Here is a 9642-nt window from a genome sequence, read left to right on the forward strand (position 1 = left end):
GTAAAGAACGGCTGGCTTGGCAAGCGCAAGCTAGCTGCTTGATAACATCACCACTGGACATCTCAACAGCGTACAGCACGTACAAAACACCGACAAAAGAACATTAAAAAGAAACCAATGTCACCCACAGTGTGACCCGTATCTTGCCAAAAGGTGACCACGTGTGACTTCTTTAAGGTCACACTGAGGTGAACAGAGCTGCTATCCACCAGGAGCGACTCCTTGAGGAATATCTGCCTACGAGAGATTCCGATGAGAATCGTTCTACAGAGCAACCATGAAAAATATGCGTTTGCCTCATAACGTCACCAAATGACGTCATAATGTCTCAAGCTTGACATATATAGAAAGCACTCATCGAGGTGTTCAATTTGAGGTACTACACGATATGGTTCCTAAAACTAGAAAATTTGACCTTGGGGTCAAATATGTTTGACCTGAGGCGCTAACCATGAAGGTCAAGGTAAATCGCCACCAAATATTAATCAGCTGAGCGCCAGACCATGAACTATATTCCCATGAAGTTTGAAGACGATCCGATCAAAAAATAAGGGTTTCGTCGACTCCCCTGATTTGCGACAAAGTGACCTTGACCTTCAAAATTTTATGCGCTGAAAGGGACCTCTATAGGCCTCTGATATGCGAAGTTACAAAAATTTCCAATGATAACTGTCCTCTGCAGAGTGATTTATACGTGATTACAGACAAAAAAAACAAAAAACATATGAAGGTCAAGGCCAATCGCCACCAAAAATTAATCAGCTGAGCGCCAGACCATGAACTATATTCCCATGAAGTTTGAAGACGACCCGATCAAAATTACTCAAAAAATAAGGGTTTCGTCAACTTCCCTGATTTGCGACAAAGTGACCTTGACCTTTGACCTTGACCTTCAAAATTTTATGCGCTGAAAGGGACCTCTTTTGGCCTCTGATATGCGAAGTTACAAAAATTTCCAATGATAACTGTGCTCTGCAGAATTTTTTATACGTGATTACAGCCAAAAAAAAACAAACAAAAAACATACAAGCTGACTAACATATCTTGCAAAAACTTCGTTTTGGCAAGATAAAAATTAAACGCTTCCAATATTAATCATGAGTGTTTTCATTGCAATGAAACGTATCTTGTTCAGACACACACATCCACCCACAGACATGAGGAGGAGGAGGAGATTGGGATCATACTCTGTGAAGAGCGTTGGTACTGCTTCAGCAGTCTCCTTGGCTAATGGGCACAATCCTGGATAGGTCGCCACTCCGACACAGGCAGGATACCAGTATGCTGGCTGGCACTCATTTTGCCGACCTCAGAAGGATGACAGGCCGAGTTAACCCCAACTGGTATTAATTCAATAGCTGAGCGGGATTTGAACTTAGGACCCTAGGATCCAAAGCCCACCACCCTAACCATTAAGTCAACACCAGGCATAGACATGAACTGATATCTATATATATATATATATATATATATATATATATATATATATATATATATATATATATATATATATATATATATATATATATATATATATATATATATATATATATATATATATATATATATATATATTGTTAAGGATTCAGCAGTGTCAGGATTCGCACCCTACTCTTGAGTCCAGCCAAATGTTGAAGATTCGGTGTCATTTAACAGCACCGCCGTCACGGGTTATAACGCCGGCTTGCCCGGCACAGGCCTTGGGTCACGTGCCTCGGATCACGATACCAACGTACACTTGGGCCGAACCAGTTTGGGAAATTGATCCCGGTTACAGACTGGACTTGTCAGAGACCGAGCGGAGTCTACCAGTCCGTAACCATTTTGGTTTTATATCCAAATCGAGCGGATCGTTCCTCGGCAGGGCACGAATAAATTCAATGCGGCAAATCTCGTATAACTCAGCCAGATTTATTGGGGACACATCGGGGAACACAACACAAGCAAAGCATTCACAACAATGTTATAATTAATCTATAACCCGTTCTTAACTAGGGAGCTACAGATTACGGGTTTCGAAGGGAACCCGAGCGAGATAAACCTTAGACAACATGCAGACAGGACATGGACAACATGCAGACAAGACATGCAGACAAGACACAGAGTACTTGGTGATGCTTCATGGACGAGAGGAAAAGTGTCAAAGGCACGAATGCGGCTCGTGACAAGCCGATGTCAACAGATTCGAGAACCCAGCTCGAGCATCCAGCATGGCAAAATGGCGGCGGCGTCCTCCTTTTGTCGCACTGCCCACGCACGCAGCCTCAGCGCATTCAGCCCCCGTAAGGTCGACAGCACAAGACGAAAAATATATGGTATGCTCCAGCTGGCTTTTCACAAGGTCCAGTATACAAGTCCGGGCATGGCCTGTTCACCAGGTTAGGCCAAATCGGGGTGTTTGGCTCCACAGGCGGATCGATGGGACCACAAGACGTGTCGGGCCATGCCGTGAGTAGGGACAGTCAGAGGCTCCGTCGCTGGGCTCCAGATGAACCTGCCGAGGAGCTCCTCATAAAAGTCTATCGCCGACTCACACTGCAGCCAGTTCCTCTCGAAGCAGATTGCAGCCTCCCACTAGTCGTTTCTATACAGCAGAATCCTCACTCGACACTCAGGCTCAGTTACTCCCTCAGCAGATCGCTGACTCGACAGCCCACAAAAGCACTTTGGCCTCAATGGCCCACAAAAATGCTTCGGCCCATATGGCCTACTCACAAGCAGCAGGCAACAAGCCCTGCATTGGATAGCAGGTGACACAGCAATGGTGGCACGGTGATATCGATGGTAAGCAAATGCAGTTTGGAGGCGTTCTTAGGGACGCAAGTGGGTGTGATGACCTCAGACCAGGTGATATGGAGTGTACCCTTAACCTTCCTTGCTTGACTTGCTTTGGCAGGACTTGTTTTGGTATGGTCTTCCTCATATGTTCTTTTTTTTCTTCTTTCTTTCTCTCTTTTTTTTTTTTTTTTTTACAGACGGGATGGTGTGTTTATTACTCAAACGTTATCTTTGTGGGTGTGTGCTCATGACATACTGGTGGCCTCTCTGGCACTTGGAGAGGGTGACCTAGCCTGGCCTTTGTTAACAAATTCTCCCATCAACATTACTCGTACCAGGTGTCACGCATGAATGGTGCGGAGGAGAGTTCATCGAACCTAACCATTTACTTTTAGCTCTAAACAATGAAACAAACCCTGCTATGGCTAGAAAGATCCCAATGACCAATTTTTCCCAACCTGGCACACTGTTCCATTCTTTTAAACCTGGGCAAGGCCCTTATTTGTCTTTTTCCGTTTGGTGGTGCCAGACATAACTCGCTGGCTGGGGGGTGTGACAACAACTAGGCCTCTTTGCCTGCTTCCAATCGGGGGTGGAGGACACCCAGCGACCTCGGGGTTCACCTGAGTGCGCTTCTGGCGCTCCTAAGGGGTGACTCTCTCTAGCCCCCATACTGTGCTCTTCCAGCACCCATACTATGCTCTCCTACACTCATACTGTGCTCTCCTAGCACTAAAACCTACAATGCTCTCCTGGCACTGAACCCTACTGTCCTCTCCCTGCCACTGAACCCTACTGTCCTCTCTCCCTGACACCTCTGACAGCCTTCACCTGCCAGGAACCCCCAAAGCCCTGGTGCCCTATTTCCCAACTCACCAACTTCCAATACCATGTCACACTCCCAGCCAGTACCACCATACCTTGGCCTGCACCTATCTCTCGCAGTCCGCCTGCACAATGGAACAGCAGCCAGAATCCATGTCAAATCCTGTAAGTCCCCCTAACCCACACTAACTTGGTTAGGAGACTCCTACCGACAGGTTACGTTGTTCGCACTCACTCTCCTCATTCACACAATCACGCCATTCACCCCAAACGCTTTAGTCATTCGTTCCACAGTGCCACACACCCAGTCCACAACACCATCCAACACCTTTCACTTTTATGTGAAAACAAAAACACACCAGTCCCTTGGATCCCACTTGGTCATCAAACCCCAATAAATTTGTCACTACGTCCGTCGTCCGCTGGCCTCCTCCATACTGCCCAAATCGTTTATTTCAAAAAAATTAAACAAAACATCAAAATCTCTTCACCAGCCCCATGGAACCTCTGTATGGTTCTAACCAGGCATTTCAGTCTTTTCTCAAACAAGCCACTCTTCGTAATCCACTTGCTTCAGGTGTGTTTAACGCTTTGCCTGTAATGTCTCCACCACTTTTTTTCAATAATCACCCAAATCCACTCGTGCCACTCATCCCTTCTATCATCTCTCAATTTGTAATCACTCTCGATATAATTTTCAATCAAGATTTTTACATCCCAATATGGCCTGCTTCTTTGGCTCATTGGAAGGGAAGTGAGCGAACGAATCCCTCATTTCCCATTACATGACCCCGCCGCCTTTCCGCCATGGCTCAAGTCTCAATTTGGGCTGTGGTCCATCCCCTCCTTTTCTCCAGGGTTCGCGGAAGTCAGGTAAATCCCAATTGGGGAAGCGGCCTCCCCCTCTTCTCCCGAACTCCCTGAAGACAGATAAACTCCACTCAGCTAGTGGGGTCAGAGAGGTTTGAAGACCAAGTGACACATGCCAGTGCCACTTGCTACTCATCTGCGCTCTACCCCAAAGTTCCTGTGAGGTTGAGAGAGAAATTAAAATCCAATTTCTAAAGCCTGCTCCTGGATGCAGCACCTCTAACTTTGTAAGAACCCATGCGGAGTTGTCCATTATGGTTTTTGTCCCCTGTGTCAAGTTCTGTCCTGGTGGCATTTCTATTTTCCCTTGCACCTCTAACCTATTTCCACGTTCAGGACTCCCACACAAAACCGGCTGCACCCATTCCAAGGTTAGGTGTTCACATTCCACACCTTCAACCTTGCCTGCGCACTGACCAACCACCTCGCACTCCAGGGCTACATTCCCAAACACTACGTGAATACCCACACACATTTCGGTCTCGGCAGCACACACCGGTGCTATAGTCTGGACTGTGGGCTCACAGCATTCATTAACAGGCATTCCACACATACATTCAGGAGTCACGCATACGTGCACCCCATCGGACAGAGTCTCTTCATTAACATAAAATTCAATTTCTACCTTAAGCTCATCGTCCGCACCATGTATGCATGTGCCCTCGTACCTGCTTCGTTCCAGTCACCTCGGTCCGGTCGCCTCTCTCCAGCAGGTTGCTCATCATCGATTCACCACACTCCTCTGGGGCTGTCAGCTCCACAAGTTGGACCTGCTCAAAATGTGTTTCATTCGTCACCAACCCCGTATGCTCCCTCAATGTCTCCATCACCAGGGTTCGCTCTAATTGTGGTGTCATCTGACGAGTGGTCAATCAAGTCCCGCACCACTAACATTCCTCCCTGTGGTGATGTCACACATCCCATATTATTGTGCCATTCTACTTCCTGGCTCCATTTTTCTTTCCATTTAAGTAGTTCTTCCTCTCCGAGCCTTTTTAGTAGTTCGTTATCTTTCCGGAGTTTTTCCATCTCCGCGTACTCCAACCTTGCTCTCTCTCCTTGAGTTGGTCAAGTTCAAATTCATGTTCTTTTTGTTTCCTATCCCACTGTCTCTCTTGTTCTTCCTTCTCCAATCTCGTCGTCTCTCTCAGTTGGTTGATCTCCCTTTCCTGCTTCATTCCTTGTTCTTTCACCATCTCCGCGCACTCCAACCTTGCTTTGGCTTCTAACTGTTTGATCTGCACAGTGTGATTCCTTAACGTTTCATTCTCCGTTATCGTTCTTTCCTCTCTTTACATCCGCAGCTCGTTTTGTAATCACCTCTCTTTGTTTTGGTGTTTCTGTAACTCAGAAGCTTTTCCCCACAATTCCTTTCTCATCTCCGCACCTCTTTTGCATGCTTCCTTCCTCTCTTCGTCCATTCTCTTACTGTTTTCCTTTGGTTGTTCCAGATATTTCTCTTTTCTTTCTATCTCCTGTTCTCGGATTTCTCTTATCTGATTGCCTGTGCTTACCTCTCCCTTAAGTAGTTCCAATTCCAAATCGTGTTCCCGTTTTTCCTTTCCCAGCTTTATTTTCTATCCTTCCTCCAAGCTCTTCCTATCCCGGGAGTTACTAATTTGCTCCTCCTCTATTCTTTCGTTCAGTTCGCTCTTCTCTCGTTCCAACTTATGGGTACTCCACTCTACTTTCCTCATTTCTCCCTGTAGTTCCTTGAACTGCCTTGACTTTTCCAACAATTCTTCCTTCAGTTGTTTCAATCCCAAATCGTGTTCTCGTTTTTTCTTTTCCAGCTTTGTTTTCCAGTCTTCTTCCAAGTTCTCCCTATCCTGGGAGTTGCTAATTTGCTCTTCCTCTATTCTTTTGTTCAGTTCACTCTTCTCTTGTTCCAACTTATGGGTACTCCACACTACTTTCCTCATTTCTCCCTGTAGATCCTCGAACTGTCTTGACTTTCCCAACAATTCATGGGTAAACCACTCTACTTTAATCCTTTCTCCACGTAGTCCCAAGCCTGTGTTGGCTAAGTCCTTTTCCAGCCCCCGAATTCGATCCTGTGCATAGGCCAATTGTTGTGACTCCCTGTGCACATAATTTTCCCGAACCTCGTCTGCGTGCCGTAATTCCTCGTCCAAATTAATTTGTAACTCCTCAATGTAATTCCGATCACACCTCCGCTGCTCCAAGATATCCGCCAATCGTACATGAATCTCGTCAATGTACGCGTTGTCGTCCTGCTTCGTTTGCCATGACGCATGCTGTGACCACTTGGTTTGAACCGGTGGGTGAGAACGTTTTCTTGGTGATGTGCGGTTCGTTGCGCTATTTATAGTAACCCTCTCCCGCTTCGTGTCGCGCTGAGGTGGGGCCGCGCCGCCATTTTGCGACTCCATCTTTCTTTATAATTTCGAAGTTTTACACCCAATCCGCTCAAAATAAAATCAAATTTTGAATTTGTGAGCGACGTTTTTTTTTTTCCTTTGCGCCTCTCGTAACGAATGTTCGAGGTGCGAACGACACCAGATGTTGTGAATCGGTGTCCTGCAAATTTATGGAGGTGGATGGGTTCACATCCAACACCTGACTACCAGTGTTAAGGATTCAGCGGTGTCAGGATTCACACCCGACTCTTGACAGCCAAATGTTGAAGATTCGGCGTCACTTAACAGCACCGCCGTCTCCGGGGTTATAACGCCGGCTGGCTCGGCACAGGTCTCGGGCTACGCGCCTCAGATCACGATACCAAAATACACTTGTGCCTTGCCAGCTGGGGAAATAGACCCTGGTTGCAGACTGGACTTGTCAGAGACCGAGCGGAGTCTGCCAGTCCGTAGCCCGTTTGGGTTTTATATCCAAATCAAGCGGATCGTTCCTCGGCGCGGCACGAATAAATTCAAGGCGGCAAATATCGTATAACTCAGCCAGATTTATTGGGGACACATCGGGGAACACAACACAAGCAAAGCATTCGCGACAATGTTATAAATAATGCATAACCCGTTCTTAACTAGGGAGCGAGGGATTACGGGTTTCAAAGGGAACCCCAGCGAGATAAACCTTAGACAACATGCAGACAAGACACGGACAGCATGCAGACAAGACACAGAGTACTTGGTGATGCTTCATCGTTCAGACCCCGCGAGGTCGACGGCACAAGAGCGAAAGATCCACGGTGTGCTCCAGCTGGCTTTTCACAAGGTCCAGCATACAAATCCAGGCATGGCCTGTTCATCAGACAAGGCTAAGTTGAGGTGTTGGCCTGCGCAGGCTAAGTCCATGGCCGAGGAGGAACAGTCGGCCAAAACCACTCTCCACAAAGCCGATCGCCCAACTCGACGCTCAGGCAGTTTCTCTCTCCCAGCCGATGGCAGACAGACCTCATGCAGTCCCTTCCCTGCCTTTCTTTTGGCACGCTCCTCACGAAAGCCAATCGCAAACCGATGTGTGTGTGTGTGTGTGTATATATATATATATATATATATATATATATATATATATATATATATATATATATATATATATATATATATATATATATATATATATATATATATATATAGTGACGTCCACGGGACTTGAACAGTCCCGCCAATGTAGAATGAGCCGAAACGATGGAGGCGGTTTATTTATTTATAACTCAAACATGGCGGTTCTAATCGCTCTACCGCAAACGGGACGAGGAAGGTGGCACGAGTCGCTTTTCACTGAGTTGATGATGTTTATTTGTTTTTACTATTAACCAGAAATAACAAGACTCGGCAAGAAAAGGGATCCGGGGCGATTCGACGGGATGGTGTGGGATCGGGCGTGGGGAAAACAGACAATTCCAATGAATATACAGATCTCAAACCCTCTCAGGCGCCAAGTACACACACACACACACACACACACACACACACACACACACACACACACACACACACACACACACACACACACAGACACACACACACACACACACACACACACACACACACAGTAGCTACTTCTGGTGATCAGGCTGGACCGTGGTGTGGACGCAACTGTCCCTGGACCAGCGTCGGATGAGCTGGCCTTGCTCTCGTCAGGGGGGGGGGGGGCAGGAGAAACCGTGGTGCTGTCGACCTCCTGGTCCTGGCCCAAGTCCGCCCACAGCCGCCAGGGAACCAGTTCTGGTGCCAAGTTGCGAGCAGGAGAGGGAGGCAGGTCCGCCCACCGTTCGACCCCGTACTCCGAGTCAGCAGAACCCCAGAGCCAACCAAGGTGAGGCACGAGGCTCAGCAAGGCTCCAAGACACATCGAATCAGCACAACAAGTACGCTTCCCGCGCAACAGCCTCCACACCAAAAAAACACGATCTTTTTGTCCCGATCTTCTTCCTCTTCCTTTTCGACCCCGAACAGAACCTTTTTATCCTCCCGTCCTCGTCACTTCCAATCGAGCCGTTTATTGGCCCACCGCCGTCGCCTTCCGCCAATCGTGATCACGGGGCGGAGCCATCCGTAGCACTGTCCTGTGACGTCACGGCCAGCCTCCAGAGAATACCAAAAGGGGTTTACACAGACACACTTACCCTATCCCGTGTCCCTATCTAATTACGTGACAATTATCATTTCCCCCTTGAAGAAATGAACATTTACTAGACAACTTATCACCACTGAATTGCTACTTATTACATCGAGATCCTGGTAAACTCGAACAGCATGGCATACCTAATTAAACATCCTAATTACCCTTTGAATGCATACCCCCCCCTCAAACGTAACACTGCCCCCTCCTCTGGTACCGCAGCTCCTGCAAGGTATATCACAGGCGCTACCGTACCAGCCTTAACACTTACTGACTCACACCTAATTAACCTAACGAAATAAAGTAGGAGGGGCAATGGGCAGCGAGTCGCAGCTAACTTACCTATCCTGCTTAATGTACTACCCCCTTATGGCCTTATCCTCGCCTAAACAATCATTCGTTTTTTTAAATTATTTTTATTTTATCACATGATAGCACTGAGCGAAGTTGCACTCCATCTTCTGGATCATCGCTCTTGCCCAGCACTCTTCCAGTGATCTGGGGAGGGGAACAAAAGGTTCCACAAAAACACAACACTTATACTTTACATTCCTACTCTAAGCCTTAACGACACTATTCACAGGATATTTACACTTGACCGCCTCCCCCAGTGGATGCTAA

This window comes from Eptatretus burgeri, chromosome 9 (assembly GCF_056783735.1).
Source record: "Eptatretus burgeri isolate ZD-2024b chromosome 9, Ebu_testis_v1, whole genome shotgun sequence".
Taxonomy (NCBI): domain Eukaryota; kingdom Metazoa; phylum Chordata; class Myxini; order Myxiniformes; family Myxinidae; genus Eptatretus; species Eptatretus burgeri.